The sequence below is a fragment of the Pleurodeles waltl genome, chromosome 11 (genome assembly GCF_031143425.1).
Source record: "Pleurodeles waltl isolate 20211129_DDA chromosome 11, aPleWal1.hap1.20221129, whole genome shotgun sequence".
Taxonomy (NCBI): domain Eukaryota; kingdom Metazoa; phylum Chordata; class Amphibia; order Caudata; family Salamandridae; genus Pleurodeles; species Pleurodeles waltl.
The window spans coordinates 436553825-436577589 of NC_090450.1; positions in this window are offsets into that span (position 1 = coordinate 436553825).

Here is a 23765-nt window from a genome sequence, read left to right on the forward strand (position 1 = left end):
TCATCATCAGAGTAAAATCAAAAGCTCTTTGTAAAGAACTATTCTTATTTAGGTCTATGTCATACATGTGGGCTACATTTGAAAGTCTGTCATGAGCATGGCCGGCACAACCTGTAATATCTTTACACAAATACAGGTTTGTGCTCTTGATACATGTCTATGTGTGAAAACTAAAAGTTGCCTGAAATCAGTTTTTCCAGTTCTAATCTCAACCTGATCACAAGCACGGGTCTCTCTCTCTCTGCAATTCGGTCTCCCTCCTCTTGGCTGGGCAGCTTTACCACTTCTCAGGGACCTATTAAAGAATCAAACCAATTCATTTATAGCTTGTGAACTAGTTTCATTTTGTGATGTTGGGTAGGTACTGTGCAGGATACATTGCGATTAGTTCCTAATAGATATGGAAAAACGTTGAGGTATTGGGGCAAAATCTTCTATGGGAGGTGCTCCATCTGCACTTAGCTTTGAGGACAAAGGGGCTGCTTTTGATGGGGCTGTCATAATCGGACTACAGGTACTCTTTTTCTTTTCTGGGGCTCTTGTTTTGTCAGTGCAGGGTACAACCTAGCTCCTTTAATTATCTCCATTTGTCACTTCTGTTACTTTGCATCTCACTTAGCATTGGCACAACTACATACTGCTTTCTTAGTTTTCTTCTGATATGTCTCCTCTTTGGCATGTAGCATGCTTTCAAGCATTAAGGACTTCCTATTGTGCTAAGGGGAGTTTTCAACTTGTACAATTCTCCTCTTAGGGTCTCAATGATTCTCAAATTAAATCTACCATATTGTGGAAAGCTCAATGTACCTTAATTCTCTGGAATGTTGTACCATCGATGAAGCCACAAACATGTATGGAGCCCCTCCTTCATCACCATGTAATGACCTGGAGTACTTTCTGGTGGAGCTTATTAACCCTCACAGACAGGAATTCACAGATCGCCAGTACCTTGAAAAATGTCATGATCATAGTAGTATCAAACAAAGAGAATACAAAGCAATGAAGGAACAAAGAACATTCAAATATTCCCCAAATTCAGCCTAAATCACAGTTTAATTAAGGTCCACACTTGCATCCAATCACAGCGTAACCTCTGTCTCTGTGGATTTATCCCAGTGCAGAATCTAGAGATGTCTCAACCAGTCTGCACACAACATTTACACTAGGGTCGCAGTGTGTCATGCAATTCTAGCTACTCACAGTGGTTCACCTCCTTTACAATTTTCCATACATTCTACTCTTCCACGGCAAAGCAAGCAAAATTAACAAATATCTTTTGCCTGCTCCTTTAAAGAAATACAAAGCAAACACTCATACAAGAATAACTGGAAAGACTTTCTAACCTCCACATACACAGATGTTATTTCAATAAGTGGGAAATCACCCTGGCTAATGTAGTTTCTCCTCTGCACAGCAAAGATCTACTTACATCAGTCACTATTAGCACACTCACAACAATGGGTTACAGTCCTTATCTCAACTGTGCAGTCTCTGGTACCTCACGAACAGACCCCACAAAACTCAGCAGACAAGTTTAAGAACAATACCTTTAGCTATCCCGGGATTTTAGACCACATCATGCCCAATAGCAATTTCAACTGCTCAGAATACACCAACAGCTTTAAACCATCACCTAACGAAGAAACAATTCACTCACTATTGCTACACTATACTACATGCTCAACACAATACTGATATGCACAACCCTATTAATACTCACTCCTCAGCTTCTGAGAACTCCTTAAGAACTGCTCAATCACTGCTGATGGTCCGAACTAAGCCATTGGTTTTGGAGCATGGACTGGACTTAGAAAACTCCAGATTATCACCAGAGAATTCTGTCTCCCCACACTTCATTGACCAACCATCCTCTGCTACCATTTGATGGAGCGGGGGTCGCTAAACCTCAGTCCCTTTGTAGAGTCATCCAACAGGATCCCTAAGGGTCACATGGACTGTTGGCTTCAATTTGAAGCGTTGAGGGAGAGATAGCATTCAGAAGTCATTTGCATTTTGATAAGCAAATACAGTTCTATTATTACTAAGAGGATGGTATGCAGTCATGAAGGTTTATTTTCAGAATATTTGTTCATTATAATCATCAGAATTTACAAGGATTAATCAAATATAACATCACAGGCAAGAAATTAAGGTGCTCATGGACCCTGAAATTAGATATTTGAAAGTACGGAATGCAAATAATCAATATTTAGAGAATACAAATTGTTCAGATTGTGTTTTATAAAAAAAACTAGCTCTAGCTAAATAAAGAATGAAAGTGCAAAAGGAATTTTATAAGATGAAAAAAAGAAAGGCATCAGCATCATGTGAACATCAGCAGAAGTTCAGAATGCAGGTCGACTGTTAAGCATGAAGTCTCAAACAGGAAAACAGAAAAGGAAGAGAGATCTGCTCTCTTCCAAGTCAGGAATGGGTATATAGTCTAACTGCTATGGAATACTAATTAAAAGCACAATCATGAGTCCCAGAACATCCATATCTTGCTCCCACAGCTCAGAACCAATCCTGTAGTGGTATTTGCTGAGAACCGGCAACCCCCCAAAATTCCCATCCCAGCACAAATAGGTACACATCTTCTCGTCCTTCAGTGCTGCACCTGTTTGGCACATTGGGTACAAGATACTCTTGTAATCAATATTTCTCCATAGCAGCTGCAAACGTTTTGTCTCCATACCTCTCTGTCAATTGAATACAAAACAATGAGCCTTTCTCTAGCTAACAAGGGACTTGATGCATCTCAGAGAAAGAAACAAACAGCATTATTACAGTTTCAAAATGTGTAACATACAGCTAAGGCCTAATACCAAGCTAAGTTAGCTTGAGAATCAAAATGGAAGCTCATTATATCAAAAGCAAGCAATCATCATAACAACATGAATGTTCAATAAGAGTAAAAGCATGTCCCATTTATTCACTGAAATACACTAAAGTGTGATATCTAAATGTGCACAGCAAAATTATTTATGATAACACATAATTGTGAAGCAGATGAGGTAATGAGTTAAGGCACACATTGAATCACAGATTATAGCCCTAATTATGAGTCTGGCAGTCACCAGACCACCTGGGTCACGGTCGCACCGCCGCCAAAGCGGTGGTCCAGCCGCGACATCACGACCGTGGCCAAAGCGCCAGGGTTGGACCGCCAACACTGCCAGGCTGCCACCAGGTGAAAGCCTGGCGGTCTCGCTGGTTATAATCTGCCAGGGCAGCGCAACTTGCAACACTGCCCTGGGGATTACTAGTCCCCTTTCCGACAGCCTTTTTGCAGTGGTAACCCCGCCTTGCAAAGGCTGGTGGAAAGGGGGTACTGGGAGCCCCATGGGGGCCCCTGCACTTCTCATGAACTTAGCATGGGCAGTGCATGGGCCCCCATGGACAGCCCCGTCGTGCTTTCCACTGCCCGAATTAGGGGCAGTGGAAAGTGGGACTGGTGCTGCTGCACCTGCCCCGCCACTTTGATGCCAGCTCAATTATAAGCCGGCGTCAATGTTAAGGCCTTGTTCACTGCTGGGAGGTGGAAATGCTGTTTCCACCCGCTGACCCTGCAGTGACCTCTTAGTAGGTCAGGCGGTGTTCAGGCCGCACAGGCCCGATGGTGGGGCGAATTTGGCGGGCAGCCTCCACCGCCCGCCAAGCTCATAATGAGGGCCTATATATTGTAACATATGAATAGAGCATATGTAGAGTATGGAGTCCAAATATGACGCTCCAAGAGCATACTGCAAGCTGGTGTAGATGAATGTGGTTATGATGAAGATTTGCCATTTGATGAGAGCTGGACGGGCTAGATGAAGGGAATTCAATGCATATAGATACGATATGCTCCTATTTGCCTTGTGGTAGGTAGGTAGAATCACTTTATTCGGTTGTATTTAACAACCATAAAAGTACATTAGAAAACATATTAGTCAATTAGAAAATTAACATAATACAATGAATAAGTAAATTCATAAAATTCGTACATCAATTAATAGTGTTTTGATGATACCAATGGGCAGCTCATTTACAAAGAACAATTCAATAGAAAAGCCTTGTTCGTCGATCAATGAAATTAGAATCAGAAAGTGCATTTGTTGGTTAAAATACATTTAATATCATAATGACACTATAAATACCTCAATAAACAATGTGATTACGCTTTGGTCACTACAAATCCGAGAAGGTAACTCAATGCTTACCTTAAATCAATAATGCAGTAAAAATATGTCCTAACCCAACAAGTAGTATGTTATTGGTATTGGTTGTATAGAAGCAAAAGCTTCTTCAATTCAGCTTAAACTTAATTATTTATGCTTCAGTTAGTTAAACAAGAGATTATAATAATAAAAACACAGTCCATTAAAATTTGTCCAAAACAGCTAAAACTTGTATGTATACCATTACATAATTTTTAAGTACAATAAATACACCATTAGCTAAAACCCTTTCTGGCTTTAAATACCAAGTATAAATAATTTGCAAGCCCATAACATATTTTAGTTGTCGGGAGAGTTTGAAGAAACAAATAAGATGGGCAGCAATGGCGTATGTGCAAAGATCTTAAGAATGGGATTACAAATTGCTTCCTCTGCCTGACGTACAGTTTAAAGAATAAAACTACATGAATTGTGCTTTGTAGTGAGACTGAATCGCAAGGACAGTTCTCTAAGGTAGCACTCTAATCATTCATTGTAGGAAAACTAACCAGACGATGAAACATGTCCATTCTCAAACGAGTGAGGACAAACCGATGCCTAGGATTCATAACATGCGTTAAGTAAGGCTCCATGCCATCCACTGTCTGCATCAATTGGTTCCTTAGGACACTGGGTATTTGTGCTTCTGTGGACCACCTATGGTCACCCAGATAAGTGAGGCACTCTATTCTCAGATCATTGATACTTAGTGCTTTCATTATTTCAGACATCTCATAGTAGTCTGGATGACCAAAGCCCAAAGTTCTTGACGTACATCAACCAGGAGATTCTCAAAGAACATCTTAGGGCTGGGCAGTCCCTCAAAATTGGACTGTTTAGGCCCTTAAAGTCTGACAACCAGACACCATGCCAAAACAGTTCTGGCTGTACCCTTATTAGATCTGTAATATATGTGGCCCCCAGTTCTGAGTTACACACAGAGCTAATGAAGTTTGTGCCATAAGGAGGGCGTCCTCGGCATACAGAAGGGCAGGGATTGCCCTGTGACCAATTTGGGGTAAACTGGCTCTATCTCAAGATTGCTTATATATAAAGAAAATAGGAACAGTGCTAGTACGCAACCTTTTCATACCCCTCTATTTACACTGAACGATCTAGTGCACTCCCCGTGGGCCCCAAATCTAACTTTTGCTCAACATCCGGAATATAACTCTCTTATAAAATGAATTATTGTTGCATCTACCCCTGATCTTTCAAGATAGACCATAATTTACTGTGGACAATGCAGTCAAAGGCAAAGAACAAATCTACAAAGGCCATGTATAAGTTTATTTTCTTGATCTTGATGTACTTCCCAATTAAGATTTTTAAGTTTAGACCCTCTTCCACTGTCCCTATCCCAGGACGAAAGCCATATTGCAGATCTGACAGGATTTTGTTTTTTTCTGCCCATTCCTGTAATCTGTTCAGGGTAAACCGTCCTGCTATTTTTTGCTAATGAGTCAAGGAGAGAGATGGGCCTATAGCAGGCAGGATAATGGCGATCGCCCTTTAAAAATATTGGACCAATAATAGACTCTGCACAAGTTGAGATGAAGCCTGAGGTACAGCATGCCCTCAGGACCAGGGTCAACAGAGGGCCCCAGAGGCGATATTGGACATCTCTATGTCCACTGGGACACCTTCAGGGCCTGGGGCTTTCCCGCCCTTACTTGCAGTAGTGGCACCAACGACCTCTTCGATGATAAACGGAGGTGTAATAGTGAGGGAGTTGTCTTTATAGGTGACTTCATCCAATGACGGAACGGGTCGATCCTGGTCTATTTTGGAGCTATATATATCTGAGAAATGTTGGCTACCTCTATTCTGGAAGTTTCCATTGCCCCCAACAGAGGGGTGTTAACTACCTTACAAAATACTACATTGTCATTTTTTGAGACTCGCTTCATAGAGTGCATTCCAGGACTCTTCTTTTATACATTCTTTCCGGATCTTAACTGCACTCTTGTACTCCTGTCTAAGTGTACAAATCTAATTTTTACATTTGTGTGGCATATTTAGGGCCTTCTCAAGGCTTTTGTGAGCTTTAGTGCATGCCGAATCAAACCAACTTATCTTTTTATGGTATCCCAGCGTTCCCCCACTGACGCTAAGACCCATGTGTTTTTGTGGATGTACATTGTCCTCAAGACAAACCCCAAAGGCTTCTGCATGATCACTGATTAACTGATTCAGAACGCCTTGTGATTCGATCTGGGAGCAGCGAAAGGAGTACCCGTATCTTGATGCCAGTTCTATGTTGTTAGCGGTTCTGGGGTTTCCTTCTGCCGCCGTTTATCTAAAACTCGAGTAAGCGGTATACTCTGAGGATAATGATCGCTACGCGCTATGTTGTGCGCATGCTATGGGAAAAATGGTTAGATATTAATATAAAATCAATTATAGTTTGAATTGTGGTTTGTTAACAAAGATTTCATTTGAGAAACACAGGTCAATTCTATGTATAGTGTCTTTCAAGACGTTCCTATAATGATTATGTGTGAAGTGAGTTTGAGCCCTATTACCCCCTCGGTTAGGCCACAGACTTTTACCGAAGGTTCCTTGCATAGGTGTATATTAAAATCACCACCCCACAAAATAAGAGTCTCCCTGCTAGTATTAGCACACACTTTTTCTAAGTCATCTTGCATTCGCCTAATAATACTTGGGACATTGCACAGGGAGACATTATTGTTAAAATGAATAATCACTAACTGGCTCGAACTTTGTACGTTGCATACTATCATTTAGTAACACGGATTGCAAATTGGCATGATCGTTTTAGTCAATGCAAGCTTGTTTGAAATAGATGTGCAAAGCCCCCCATTTGGCCTCCCATGTCTAGAGAGTATGGCATGTGTATGATATGTACTATATCTGTTTATGTGTACAGTGTTCATAAGCCAGGTCTCCTGTAGGCACACGCAGCAAAAGGCTCCTATAAAATCCACCCATTCTGTGTTGTTGATCTTATTACGAAGTCCTGCCATGTTCCAAAACAAAAAGTCTGAATCTGTTTTTACAGCTGTTGCATTGTATATGTTGGTAGTCGCCATTTTTGTGTCAGTGAGTACAGGGGAGGGATGTGTGGTGGAGGAATAATCGACTTCCCCCTCTTCCTGCTCTCCAGGTCTACTATTATGCCAATTGTGTGTGGTTTCCACAGATGCATCCTTTTTACAGGCCCCAGGGAGATTATTGCTCAGTCAGTCAATTCTTCCAGAGATGAAAGAACTTGTAATCTATTATAAGTAGGTATAACATTATTACTCTAATTTATTTCTCCTGATGATTGTAACCAGGGTCTGGATTGATTTCACCCTATGTTTTCTTGGTAGAAGTAACCTAGTGGTAATAATGAGAGATCATGAAAAGATACTTGTTGTGCACTTAATCTTTTTAGGATTTTTTCTCCAATCTTGAGGGTTTCAAGGAGAGAACCACACAGTCTCCCATGAATGATTTCCAGCTCCTGTCTGACTATTTGACTCTGCTCAACATCTTTATATCTTCGAAGAGGGAGCCGACCATGCCAGGTTCCATTCGGTTTCCTATCCGGTTTAGAGATGTATTCCTCTGGGCAGTCCATGATTGCTGGCTGTGAATAGGTATGGTGGGGCCGTTGGCCAGGATGACTACATAAGGAGTCGCCACGGGTGGGAGATGTAAGATGTCACTTGGGAGGACTGGTGTATCGGAGGGTGAATAAGACGTATTTTCGCTCCTAGGGTTACTCAGGCTTTTGTTCACTGTCATGGGCTGGGGTGCCCTGCCTGTGCATTCCTCATTGGTGGACTTCTCAGTGTGAAGTTGCTTTGCAGAACACGCAGTTGATGAGGATGGCGAGTTGACCGTAGGGCATGAGTTTAGATAGATTATGCCATTAGATTGAACGGTTGTAGTATTTGGGTCTACCGGACGGGCCTTTAGTAAGTCAAGGGTAATCACCACATTACTCTCTACCCGGCTTAAGCACTTTGATAGGGCATCCAGTGACAATTTAACTGTGAGTTCTAAAGCTTTAATTGTGTCTTCAATGTTTACAAGTACTTTTAAAGTGCTTTCAGTTGGTTTCTGGGAGGGTTTCCTTGTAGTAGCTTTGGTTGACATCTGCCCGGCAGGTGGAATAATCGTTTCACCTTTCCTGCCAGGCTGGGCTTTCACTATGTTTGGATCATTGTCCACCTGGGGTAACCAAGGCTTTCTTGTGTGTTTAGATGAGGGTGGAGAATCGGCAGAGGCTGATATGGCCTCGCTGATGTATTGAATGCATCCATTATAAGCTTAATCACAAGTATTACTCTCTATTGCCGCAGTCCAATGGCCAGGATCAAGATTAATGGGGATGTTCTGCATTGTTGGAGAAAATGTAGGGCCCCATGTGACAATAGTCTTTCTTCCTCGCTTGAAATGCGCTTGTCTATTGCCTGCATGGCACCTGAGATCTAATGTAATATTGATGTATGTTCTTTAGGAGGAGATGTAGATTTTGTGTTTGGATGCTTTCTCTTGCCCATCCTTAAGCTCTTTTATCAGTCAAATAATCTAAGTGGAGTTATGTGAGTACGCCTATGCCCACACTAGGCCTGGGAGAATCCTCCTGTTATACTGCAGGCCTGAAGGGCTGATGTTATGTCCTGATGGCAGTAGTGGAATAGCTCTCCGGTGGCTATGAGTACACTGCCCAAATATAACTGTAAGGCGAAGTATTTCAGGTGAATGTGTGAAAAATGCCCAGTTTAGCGATCTGCTCTCTCTTCAGGTCAAATATTAAAAGCTCCGCTTTATCTTTTGTCGAAGCAGCAGATCTTGGGGGAAGTGGGGGCTGGCCCAGCCCAACCTCCTCCAGTCTTCGCCTTGCCTTGTGATTAGTAGTTAGATCTCTTTTATGTTCATAGTATGCTCTCTCTCCATCATTACACTTAATAAATTTCCCAATCATAGTTCTCAGTTTTCATTTAGATGTCAGTCTTGGGCTTGAAATCTTTGTGCTGGATCCACCAAAAGCATGCTGATGTTACTGGCCTCCAATATTCTACTTTAATAATACTTCTATTAAGGCTTGCATAGTCTCACCTTCCACTCCTTCCACCAAGTCACTCTCAAGTGCTCCTCTTAGATGGACCATCCACACCTAGTGCTCATTCCTTGAATAATTACATGATTGTACAGAGTTATTTTAATTGCATTCCAGTTTCTATGTAATATATACTTGAATTCAGCAACACATCCTTATCCATTTAACCCTCCATTGTAATATTATTTTTGAGGCCTTGTCTCAAAAGTGTAGCATCGACTTTTACTTCTATTTTGGGTTTAAATGAAGTGTGGATTCAGAAATTGTTTTCAAAATGTTTCTGTTGCCATGCTTAATTGTTCTTTAATTTCGATTTTTTTTTAGCGTGTGGTCTTTCAGTTCTACTTCTTCCCAGTCTCCTGCTGGCAAATGTTTCCCTTTTGCTGCGGTGTAGAGTGTATGTACTTTGTCTCTTACCATCTTGTCAAACTTTCTCCAGGTTTAATGTCCCAGCAATCAAAGTTCTTTGGTAGCTCTCATGTGCTTTGTAATCTTCCTCACTTAATGATGACTGTTCTTTGTGGCCCATACGTCTACAATCCTTAGGTTTGGTTTTTTATTGTATAAAAATTCCTTGTCAATATCTCATTAAGAGCTTCTATCAGGCTCTAATATTATTTATGAACTGTGATAATTCAATAATCCTCTTTCAACATAGCTTTTCCCTCTTAAATTTGTATTTCTCCTTCTGCTTTTCTGGGTATTTTGTGGCACTTCACCAACAGAGTTGAGTTCACCAGCAAACGAAAAGAGGAACTGACTGTCATCATGTATGTGGGATAGGTAAAAAAACATGGCACAAATCAACCACAGAGAACCACTCAGCCTCAAATGGAGTCTGGAATCACAGCTGGATTTGGTTCCACAGGACAACAAGGTATGACAATATTACTGATGTTTCTAAGGTCCTGCACAATCGGTATTTACCATTTGGAATCTACAGACCCATAATGGATGCCCTGCATGGATTCCCATTATGTCTTTTAAAATGCCTTTCTGGATCATTGGCTTAATCACTAGAGTAATTCTAGCTATAGTTTAAGGGGTTAGATTGCACTGAAGCATCCTTGGATATTCAGATTTTGGTTTAACAGGTTAACAGTTATTGGATCTGTCTGAACTCCTTTTATGAGTCCAATATATTTACCCTAGAAGTCCCAGACTTCGGGTTTCACCATATCTTTAAGATCCCATAGTAGATCCTCGGTGGTCCATAAGGGATACAGTCTAACAGCCAACCCTTGCCTAGCTAATTTAAAATCCACATCTTGAGTTTTTAATTGAACGTCAATTGGAGTACAATAAATGGTAAAGTTTAACTTCAGTAATAAATCATGTCCCAAAGGATTTACAGGACTGGATTCACACACTACGAGTTGGTCTACCCTATTTTGACAAGGTCCTTTCTTGTGACAGGGTTGGTAATATGTTTATTAGCAACTCCTTCAACTTGGATCTCCTTTACCAAGATGGGTAGTTTTGGGCCATTCACTGACCTAACAGTGGAATGGGTAACTCCTGTCTCAATCAGAAATTACACAGGTGGCCATGGAACTGCCTTCTATAAATGAACCACTCTGGTCTACCTCTAAGACTGCTCCAAGTATGCATTCTTCATCCCCCTGAGGCATCATCTTTGTGATTTTTCAGAGCTGTAACCCTACAAGGTTTCAAAAGCAGGGAACTGTTGGAATGGATTCTGATTCTGGAAGGAATTCTGATTTATCTTGGGGGACTGGTTCACAATGAACCTAGGATTTTTTTATCTTCTGTTGCAGCATTGTGGTTTGGGGAACTTGCAACATTGGGACTTGAGGAATGTTGGGATTTTGCATTCTCTACATGTGTCCTTTTGGTAGCTGCATGGGATTTGCATACTGCAGTTGTGCAAAACCTTCATTCTGCCTCTGGATTTCATTCCACCCCCTGTTGGGAATTAGATTACACTCACGCTTCCAATGGCCCAATTTGTTACTATAATGGCATGGATTAGATCTCTTCAATTTTCCTAGTACTTGGATCAGTTGGAATACCACAACCTCTACCCTGTGGAATGCTATTTCCCCCTTGCATCATTTGTCATCCTTGTAGGTATGTAACTTCTTGCATCCCACCCATAAGTCATATATATGGACAACCTTTGTGCACCATCTTCATTTGAACTAACATAAATTTCCCTTTCAATTGTTTCTGCTTCTCCTCCAACTAATCACTACAATATTTGGCATAGCTCAATTTCTCATCAATAAAGGTGTTCTACAAACAAGTCAAATGCTGTTGAATCATTCTACTGATCTCAGGAAATAATCCCAATAAGGATTTTGACACAAGGCTTCCCATCTTCCTTCTGGGTTCTCCAGTCCACTGTGCTGTTTGAATACTTGCAACAATCTCTCATGCTAAGCATGCACCGTCTCTTTAGGTTCATGAGTACTCTGATTATTTTTCACCTAATCAATTTGTTTCGCAGGCACCACCCTTTAAAAAATGTAATCACCTACTTATACTTTTTCATCACCTCAGGCAAAGGTCCATGTGTTAATGGACCCTTATTGGGCCACTGAATAGAAACTTCCCATTCAGCCCATAAATCACTTGCCACTACAGTGTTGACAATGGTATTCATATCTACTGTTGGAAAATGAATTATTGATAAGGGCAGGTAAGTACCTACACTTAGCAATAGGCCACTAACCTCCACTTATGTCCAGTTAGGTCTCAATAAATTAAACCCAGCTCAACCCTTGGTAGCTTGGCAATGAGCAACAAAGCTTAACTTAGGAGACAAATGTGTAAAGCATTTAAAATCACAAAACAGTAATTAAGTAAAACACAAAAGGCAATGAAAATCCAACACCAATTTATACAAATAGATTATATTTTTATCTTTAAAATTACACCAAAATGATTACAGTCGGATAAGTAGAACCGGAGATTTGATTTTTTAAAGAATTAATGCTTTCTGGTGCATAGAAGCAACTAGCGCTCAAAGGGTTAAAAAAAAGGTCACAATGGAAAGGAACAAATTCCAGAGTTCAGGACAGCCATGAGGTAACACTGTCACATTTACTTTCAGAAGTATTTCTTGATTCAGGAAAGTGGTCCACAGCACCAGCCAAGGGTTCAGAGGCTCTGGTTTGCCTCTTGGTTTCTGGGACTACAACTCCCACAATGCACCTCTTCAACCTACGGAGTTGCTCCAAATGTCTCCAAACTTCTGGATTTTCTTCCAGAGGTTCTTTATGGGTCCTACAATTCCCTGAATGCACCTCATCAGAATCCTCAAATGGCCACTGGACGCTAGTCAGCTGGGTTCTGCTTGCAGGACTTGATGCAGGGGACTCTGGACAGCTCCTTTGTACCTGCAGCAAACAGGGAGTCCCTTCTAGAAGCAGTAGAAGACGGGCAAAGTCCTTTTAGTGGTGAAGCCCAAGTGTGCAGCAGGTGCTGTCTTTCAGAGTGCACTGTCTAGGTGCAGGTCAGGGGTCCCGCAGGGCAGTCCTTCTTCTTCTGATGTTCTTCCTTGTTGGGATCTGGTAGGGAACTGAGGTACGGGAGCAGTTCTGCCAGTTTTATCCTTGCCCCTGTCTGAAAAACAGGGGGGTCCTGCTTCTCCAATCAGGTGCAGGGTCCTTCCCCCTGTGATGACCACTTCTTGGAAAGTGTGGCAAAAATCAAACCCAGGGAACAACATTCCTCAAAAATCTGTCATGGGTGAAAGTGACTTTTGGAGGTTACATCTGGCTGAGCCCACCCACTGGTGTAGCTAAAAATCTTAAACACACCCTTCTCCTGCCGTCTCCTAATCAATTCAGGGGGTTCACCTAATTGTCTGGGTTTGCAGGATTTGAGGGAGGTGCTGGGTTGCTCCAAATGTCCTTCCCTGCCTTTGAAGACCAGTTTGGCATCCCTTCCTGCCTCTCCTTCTGCTGAGGGAAGTTCTCCTCCCCAAGACACATCTCTTTGTGTTCAGCACAGTCTACCTCACACCCCAGCAAGGCTGCTCTGCCAGGCTGTCAGAGGCTGGCCTATGAGACCAAAGCACTACAGGACTGAAGTGGGCAACTTTATTGGTATAGTTTAAAACTCTTTACCTGAACAAGTTACTAAATCCAACAATTGTAAGTTGTGGGATTTATTATAACAATTAATTTGATACCACACCTGAGGTGTCTAACACTTAAGGGGACTTTATAAATTAAAATAAAGTCCACCCATTCTAGCCTATGGAGGTCATTCACTACAATGAGGGATTGGCTGTTTTACCTCACCAGGGCTTATAAAACTATTTTTATAAGGTCTCTACTTAGAGTTACATGGCACATAGGGCACACCGTAAAAATAAGGTAGTTTAAGACTTTGGAAGGCCTGCTTTTAAAATGAGACTGGACATCCCAGCAGTGCACCTATGGGTGCACTACCTATACTGGGGTCCCTAAAACTATATGCCCTACCATATACTAGGGACTTATAAGTAGGTTGACATAGCCAATTATTATTAGCCTATTTTGCATGCTTTTTTATACAGAGCACAGGCATTGGGACTGGTTAGCACCACCCAACGCACCATAAGAGACAGGAATACACCAGCAAAAAGTGAAAGATGGGGGCAAAAAGTCAGGGGATCTCTGCAATCAGCTCTGTTTTCTCACATCTACCCACTGACAGATCTTTCTACTTGGGTGTTCAATTAATGGGATTCTCTCTTAACTTTGGGAAATTATTTGGGAATGTGGCACGATCACCCCTACTCCAAAGCACATAGCCTCTACCTGGCACTTCCCTCAACAGGAAACTCTGTGCTCCTTCTTCATCCGGTAGACTGGAAGGTGGTTATCCTCTTTGTTTCCGGGGTAGATACTACCCTTAATTTTTTCTAATCTTTCTTTTTGGCCCATCTACCTTAACACTTGTCCAAATCACTCCACTACTATATATGGCCAATCAGTTTCTTATTTGCACTTTCATCCCAGTCACTCTCATGTTCATCATGGCCTCATCATCAGAGTAAACTCAAAAGCTCTTTGTAAAGAACTATTCTTATTTAGGTCTATGTCATACATGTGGGCTACATTTGAAAGTCTGTCATGAGCATGGCCAGAACAACCTGTAATATCTTTACACAAATACAGGGTTGTGCTCTTGATACATGTCTATGTGTGAAAACTAGAAGTTGCCTGAAATCAGTTTTTCCAGTTCTAATCTCAACCTGATCACAAGCACGGGTCTCTCTCTCTCTGCAATGCGGTCTCCCTCCTCTTGGCTGGGCAGCTTTACCACTTCTCCGGGACCTATTAAAGAATCAAACCAATTCATTTATAGCTTGTGAACTAGTTTCATTTTGTGAGGTTGGGTAGGTACTGTGCAGGATACATTGCGATTAGTTCCTAATAGATATGGAAAAACTTTGAGGTATTGGGGCAAATTCTTCTATGGGAGGTGCTCCAACTGCACTTAGCTTTGAGGACAAAGGGGCTGCTTTTGATGGGGCTGTCATAATCGGACTACAGGTACTCTTTTTCTTTTCTGGGGCTCTTGGTTTGTCAGTGCAGGGTACAACCTAGCTCCTTTAACTATCTCCATTTGTCACTTCTGTTACTTTGCATCTCACTTAGCATTGGCACAACTACATACTGCTTTCTTAGTTTTCTTCTGATATGTCTCCTCTTTGGCATGTAGCATGCTTTCAAGCATTAAGGACTTTCTATTGTGCTAAGGGGAGTTTTCAAGTTGTACAATTCTCCTCTTAGGGTCCAATGATTCTCAAATTAAATCTACCATATTGTGGAAAGCTCAATATACCTTAATTCTCTTGAATGTTGTACCATCGATGAAGCCACAAACATGTATGGAGCCCTTCCTTCATCACCATGTAATGACCTGGAGTACTTTCTGGTGGAGCTTATTAACCCTCACAGACAGGAATTTACAGATCGCCAGTACCTTGAAAAATGTCATGATCATAGTAGTATCAAACAAAGAGAATACAAAGCAATGAAGGAACAGAGAACATTCAAATATTCCCCAAATTCAGCCTAAATCACAGTTTAATTAAGGTCCACACTTGCATCCAATCACAGCGTAACCTCTGTCTCTGTGGATTTATCCCAGTGCAGAATCTAGAGATGTCTCAACCAGTCTGCACACAACATTTACACTAGGGTCGCAGTGTGTCATGCAATTCTAGCTACTCACAGTGGTTCACCTCCTTTACAATTTTCCATACATTCTACTCTTCCACGGCAAAGCAAGCAAAATTAACAAATATCTTTTGCCTGCTCCTTTAAAGAAATACAAAGCAAACACTCATACAAGAATAACTGGAAAGACTTTCTAACCTCCACATACACAGATGTTATTTCAATAAGTGGGAAATCACCCTGGCTAATGTAGTTTCTCCTCTGCACAGCAAAGATCTACTTACATCAGTCACTATTAGCACACTCACAACAATGGGTTACAGTCCTTATCTCAACTGTGCAGTCTCTGGTACCTCACGAACAGACCCCACAAAACTCAGCAGACAAGTTTAAGAACAATACCTTTAGCTATCCCGGGATTTTAGACCACATCATGCCCAATAGCAATTTCAACTGCTCAGAATACACCAACAGCTTTAAACCATCACCTAACGAAGAAACAATTCACTCACTATTTCTACACTATACTACATGCTCAACACAATACTGATATGCACAACCCTATTAATACTCACTCCTCAGCTACTGAGAACTCCTTAAGAACTGCTGAATTACTGCTGATGGTCCGAACTAAGCCATTGGTTTCGGAGCATAGACTGGACTTAGAAAACTCCAGATTATCACCAGAGAATTCTGTCTCCTCACACTTCATTGACCAACCATCCTCTGCTACCATTTGATGGAGTAGGGGTCGCTAAACCTCAGTCCCTTTGTAGAGTCATCAAACAGGATCCCTAATGGTCACATGGACTGTTGGCTTCAATTTGAAGCGTTGAGGGAGAGATAGCAATCAGACGTCATTTGCATTTTGATAAGCAAATACAGTTCTATTATTACTATGAGGATGGTATGCAGTCATGAAGGTTTATTTTCAGAATATTTGTTCATTATAATCATCAGAATTTACAAGGATTAATAAAATATAACATCACAGGCAAGAAATGAAGCTGCTCATGGACCCTGAAATTAGATATTTGAAAGTACGGAATGCAAATAATCAATATTTAGAGCATACAAATTGTTCAGCTTGTGTTTTATTAAAAAAACTAGCTCTAGCTAAATAAAGAATGAAAGTGCAAAAGGAATTTTATAAGATGAAAAAAAGAAAGGCATCAGCATCATGTGAACATCAGTAGAAGTTCAGAATGCAGGTCGACTGTTAAGCAAGAAGTCTCAAACAGGAAACCAGAAAAGGAAGAGAGATCTGCTCTCTTCCAAGTCAGGAATGGGTATATAGTCTAACTCCTATGGAATACTAATTAAAAGCACAATCATGAGTCCCAGAACATCCATATCTTGCTCCCACCGCTCAGAACCAATCCTGTGGTGGTATTTGCTAGGAACCGGCAACCCCCCAAAATTCCCATCCCAGCACAAATAGGTTCACATCTTCTCGTCCTTCAGTGCTGCACCTGTTTGGCACATTGGGTACAAGATACTCTTGTAATCAATATTTCTCCATAGCAGCTGCAAACGTTTTGTCTCCATACCTCTCTGACAATTGAATACAAAACAATGAGCCTTTCTCTAGCTAACAAGGGACTTGATGCATCTCAGAGAAAGAAACAAACAGCATTATTACAGTTTCAAAATGTGTAACATACAGCTAAGGCCTAATACCAAGCTAAGTTAGCTTGAGAATCAAAATGGAAGCTCATTATATCAAAAGCAAGCAATCATCATAATAACAGGAATATTCCATAAGAGTAAAAGCATGTCCCATTTATTCACTGAAATACACTAAAGTGTGATATCTAAATGTGCACAGCAAAATTATTTATGATAACACATAATTGTGAAGCAGATGAGGTAATGAGTTAAGGCACACATTGAATCACAGATTATGGCCCTAATTATGAGTCTGGCAGTCACCAGACCACCTGGGTCATGGTCGTAGTTGGACTGCCGCCAAAGTGGTGGTCCAGCTGCGACATCACGACCGTGGCCAAAGCGCCAGGGTTGGACCGCCAACACTGCCAGGCTGCCACCAGGTGAAAGCCTGGCGGTCTCGGCGGTTATAATCCGCCAGGGCAGCGCAACTTGCAACACTGCCCTGGGGATTACTAGTCCCCTTTCCGACAGCCTTTTTGCGGTGGTAGCCCTGCCATGCAAAGGCTGGTGGAAAGGGGGTACTGGGAGCCCCATGGGGGCCCCTGCACTTCTCATGAACTTAGCATGGGCAGTGCATGGGCCCCCATGGACAGCCCTGTTGCGCTTTCCACTGCCTGAATTAGGGGCAGTGGAAAGTGGGACTGGTGCTGCTGCACCTGCCCCCGCCACTTTGATGCCAGCTCAATTATAAGCCGGCGTCAATGTTAAGGCCTTGTTCACTGCTGGGAGGTGGAAATGCTGTTTCCACCCGCTGACCCTGCAGTGACCTCTTAGTAGGTCAGGCGGTGTTCAGACCGCACAGGCCCGATGGTGGGACGAATTTGGCGGGCAGCCTCCACCGCCCGCCAAGCTCATAATGAGGGCCTATATATTGTAACATATGAATAGAGCATATGTAGAGTATGGAGTCCAAATATGACGCTCCAAGAGCATACTGCAAGCTGGTGTAGATGAATGTGGTTATGATGAAGATTTGCCATTTGATGCCAGCTGGACTTGCTAGATTAAGGGAATTCAATGCATATTGATACAATATGCTCCTATTTGCCTCTTGGTAGGTAGGTAGAATCACTTTATTCGGTTGTATTTAACAACCATAAAAGTACATTAGAAAACATATTAGTCAATTACAAAATTAACATAATACAATGAATAAGTAAATTCATAAAATTCGTACATCAATTAATAGCGTTTTGATGATACCAATGGGCAGCCCATTTACAAAGAACAATTCAATAGAAAAGCCTTGTTCGTCGATCAATGAAATTACAATCAGAAAGTGCATTTGTTGGTTAAAATACATTTAATATCATAATGACACTATAAATACCTCAATAAACAATGTGATTACGCTTTGCTCACTACAAATCCGAGAAGGTAACTCAATGCTTCCCTTAAATCAATAATGCAGTAAAAATATGTCCTAACCCAACAAGTAGTATGTTATTGGTATTGGTTGTAAAGAAGCAAAAGCTTCTTCAATTCAGCTTCAACTTAATTATTTATGCTTCAGTTAGTTAAACAAGAGATTATAATAATAAAAACATAGTCCATTAAAATTTGTCCAAAACAGCTAAAACTTGTATGTATACCATTACATAATTTTTAAGTACAATAAATACACCATTAGCTAAAACCCTTTCTGGCTTTAAATACCAAGTATAAATAATTTGCAAGCCCATAACATATTTTAGTTGTCGGGAGAGTTTGAAGAAACAAATAAGATGGGCAGCAATGGCGTATGTGCAAAGATCTTAAGAATGGGATTACAAATTGCTTCCTCTGCTTGACGTACAGTTTAAAGAATAAAACTACATGATTTGTGCTTTGTAGTGAGACTGAATCGCAAGGACAGTTCTCTAAGGTAACGCTCTAATCATTCATTGTAGGAAAACTAACCAGACGATGAAACGTGTCCATTCTCAAACGAGTGAGGACAAACCGATGCCTAGGATTCATAACATGCGTTAAGTAAGGCTCCATGCCATCCACTGTCTGCATCAATTGGTTCCTTAGGACACTGGGTCCACCTATGGTCCACCAGATAAGTGAGGCACTCTATTCTCAGATCATTGATACTTAGTGCTTCCATTATTTCAGACATCTCATAGTAGTCTGGATGACCAAAGCCCAAAGTTCTTGACGTACATCAACCAGGAGATTCTCAAAGAACATCTTAGGGCTGGGCAGTCCCTCAAAATTGTACTGTTTAGGCCCTTAAAGTCTGACAACCAGACACCATGCCAAAACAGTACTGGCTGTACCTTTATTAGATCTGTAATATATGTGGCCCCCAGTTCTGAGTTACACACAGAGCTAATGAAGTTTGTGCCATAAGGAGGGCGTCCTCGGCATACAGAAGGGCAGGGATTGCCCTGTGACCAATTTGGGGTAAACTGGCTCTATCTCAAGATTGCTTATATATAAAGAAAATAGGAACAGTGCTAGTACGCAACCTTTTCATACCCCTCTATTTACACTGAACGATCTAGTGCACTCCCCTTGGGCCCCAAATCTAACTTTTGCTCAACATCCGGAATATAACTCTCTTATAAAATGAATTATTGTTGCATCTACCCCTGATCTTTCAAGATAGACCATAATTTACTGTGGACAATGCAGTCAAAGGCAAAGAACAAATCTACAAAGGCCATGTATAAGTTTATTTTCTTGATCTTGATGTACTTCCCAATTAAGATTTTTAAGTTTAGACCCTCTTCCACTGTCCCTATCCCAGGACGAAAGCCATATTGCAGATCTGACAGGATTTTGTTTTTTTCTGCCCATTCCTGTAATCTGTTCAGGGTAATCCGTCCTGCTATTTTTTGCTAATGAGTCAAGGAGAGAGATGGGCCTATAGCAGGCAGGATAATGGCGATCGCCCTTTAAAAATATTGGACCAATAATAGACTCTGCACAAGTTGAGATGAAGCCTGAGGTACAGCATGCCCTCAGGACCAGGGTCAACAGAGGGCCCCAGAGGCGATATTGGACATCTCTATGTCCACTGGGACACCTTCAGGGCCTGGGGCTTTCCCGCCCTTACTTGCAGTAGTGGCACCAACGACCTCTTCGATGATAAACGGAGGTGTAATAGTGAGGGAGTTGTCTTTATAGGTGACTTCATCCAATGACGGAACGGGTCGGTCCTGGTCTATTTTGGAGCTATATATATCTGAGAAATGTTCAATCCACTCCTCTTCTGTAATGGCTATCTCTATTCTGGAAGTTTCCATTGCCCCCAACAGAGGGGTGTTAACTACCTTACAAAATACTACATTGTCATTTTTTGAGACTCGCTTCATAGAGTGCATTCCAGGACTCTTCTTTTATACATTCTTTCCGGCTCTTAACTGCACTCTTGTACTCCTGTCTAAGTGTACAAATCTCATTTTTTGTGAGCTTTAGTGCATGCCGAATCAAACCAACTTATCTTTTTATGGTATCCCAGCGTTCCCCCACTGACGCTAAGAACCATGTGTTTTTGTGGATGTACATCGTCCTCAAGACAAACCCCAAAGGCTTCTGCATGATCACTGATTAACTGATTCAGAACGCCTTGTGATTCGATCTGGGAGCAGCGCAAGGAGTACCCGTATCTTGATGCCAGTTCTATGTTGTTAGCGGTTCTGGGGTTTCCTCCTGCCGCCGTTTATCTAAAACTCGAGTAAGCGGTATGCTCTGAGGATAATGATCGCTACGCACTATGTTGTGTGCATGCTATGGGTAAAATGGTTAGATATTAATATAAAATCAATTATAGTTTGAATTGTGGTTTGTTAACGAAGATTTCATTTGAGAAACACAGGTCAAATCTATGTATAGTGTCTTTCAAGACATTCCTATAATGATTATGTGTGAAGTGAGTTTGAGCCCTATTACCCCCTCGGTTAGGCCACAGACTTTTACCGAAGGTTCCTTGCATAGGTGTATATTAAAATCGCCACCCCACAAAATAAGAGTCTCCCTGCTAGTATTAGCACACACTTTTTCTAAGTCATCTTGCATTCACCTAATAATACTTGGGACATTGCACAGGGAGACATTATTGTAAAAATGAATAATCACTAACTGGCTCGAACTTTGTACGTTGCATACTATCATTTGGTAACACGGATTGCAAATTGGCATGATCATTGTAGTCAATGCAAGCTTGTTTGAAATAGATGTGCAAAGCCCCCCATTTGGCCTCCCATGTCTAGAGAGTATGGCATGTGTATGATATGTACTATATCTGTTTATGTGTACAGGGTTCATAAGCCAGGTCTCCTGTAGGCACAGGCAGCAAAAGGCTCCTATAAAATCCACCCAGTCCAATATATTTACCCTAGAAGTCCCAGACTTCGGGTTTCACCATATCTTTAAGATCACATAGTAGATCCTTGGTGGTCCATAAGGGATACAGTCTAACAGCCAACCCTTGCCTAGCTAATTTAAAATCCACATCTTGAGTTTGTAATTGAACGTCAATTGGAGTACAATAAATGGTAAAGTCTAACTCCGTTAATAAATCATATCCCAAAGGATTTACAGGACTGGATTCACACACTACGAGTTGGTCTACCCTATTTTGACAAGGTCCTTTCTTGTGACAGGGTTGGTAATATGTTTATTAGCAACTCCTTCAACTTGGATCTCCTTTACCAAGATGGGTAGTTTTGGGCCATTCACTGACCTAACAGTGGAATGGGTAACTCCTGTCTCAATCAGAAATTACACAGGTGGCTAAGGAACTGCCTTCTATAAATGAACCACTCTGGTCTACCTCTAAGACTGCTCCAAGTATGCATTCTTCCTCCCCCTGAGGCATCATCTTTGTGATTTTTCAGAGCTGTAACCCTACAAGGTTTCAAAAGCAGGGAACTGTTGGAATTGATTCTGATTCTGGAAGGAATTCTGATTTATCTTGGGGGACTGGTTCACAATGAATCTAGAATTTTTTTATCTTCTGTTGCAGCATTGTGGTTTGGGGAACTTGCATCATTGGGACTTGAGGAATGTTAGGATTTTGCACTCTCTGCATGTGTCCTTTTGGTAGCTGCATGGGATTTGCATACTGCAGTTGTGCAAAAAATACATTCTGCCTCTGGATTTCATTCCACCCCCTGTTAGGATTTAGATTACACTCACGCTTCCAATGGCCCAATTTGTTACTATAATGGCATGGATTAGATATCTTCAATGTTACTTGCATCAGTTGGAATACCACAACCTCTACCCTGTGGAATGCTATTTCCCCCTTCTTGCATCCCACCCATATGTCATATATATGGACAACCTTTGTGCACCATCTTCATTTGAACTAACATAAATTTCCCTTTCAATTGTTTCTGCTTCTTCTCCAACTAATCACTACAATATTTGGCATAGCTCAATATCTCATCAATAAACGTGTTCTACCAACAAGTCAAATGCTGTTGAATCATTCTACTGATCTCAGGACATAATCCCAATAAGGATTTTGACACAAGGCTTCCCATCTTCCTTCTGGGTTCTCCAGTCCACTGTGCTGTTTGAATACTTGCAACAATCTCTCATGCTAAGCATGCACCGTCTCTTTAGGTTCATGAGTGCTCTGACTATTTTTCACCTAATCAATTTTTTTCACAGACACCCCCCTTTAAAAAATGTAATCACCTACTTATACTTTTTTATCACCTCAGGCAAAGGTCCATGTGTTAATGGACCCTTATTGGGCCACTGAATAGAAACTTCCCATTCAGCCCATAAATCACTTGCCACTACAGTGTTGACAATGATATTCAAATCTACTGTTGAAAAATGAATTATTGATAAGGGCAGGTAAGTACCTACACTTAGCAATAGGCCACTAACCTCCACTTATGTCCAGTTAGGTCTCAATAAATTAAACCCAGCTCAACCCTTGGTAGCTTGGCAATGAGCAACAAAGCTTAACTTAGGAGACAAATGTGTAAAGCATTTAAAATCACAAAACAGTAATTAAGTAAAACACAAAAGGCAATGAAAATCCAACACCAATTTATAAAAATAGATTATATTTTTATCTTTAAAATTACACCAAAACGATTACAGTCGGATAAGTAGAACTGGAGATATGAATTTGTAAAAAATTAATGCTTTCTGGTGCATAGAAGCAACTAGCGCTCAAAGGGTTAAAAAAAAAGGTCACAATGGAAAGGAACAAATTCCAGAGTTCAGGACAACCATGAGGTAACACTGTCACATTTACTTTCAGAAGTATTTCTTGATTCAGGAAAGTGGTTGACAGCACCAGCCAAGGGTTCAGAGGCTCTGGTTTGCCTCTTGGTTTCTGGGACTACAACTCCCAAAATGCACCTCTTCAACCTATGGAGTTGCTCCAAATGTCTCCAAACTTCTGGATTTTCTTCCAGAGGTTCTTTATGGGTCCTACAATTCCCTGAATGCACCTCGTCAGAATCCTCAAATGGCCACTGGACGCTAGTCAGCTGGGCTCTGCTTGCAGGACTTGATGCAGGGGACTTTGGACAGCTCCTTTCTACCTGCAGCAAACAGGGAGTCCCTTCTTGAAGCAGTAGGAGACGGGCAAAGTCCTTTTAGTGGTGAAGCCCAAGTGTGCAGCTGGTGCTGTCTTTCAGAGTGCACTGTCTAGGTGCAGGTCAGGGGTCCCGCAGGGCAGTCCTTCTTCTTCTGATGTTCTTCCTTGTTGGGATCTGG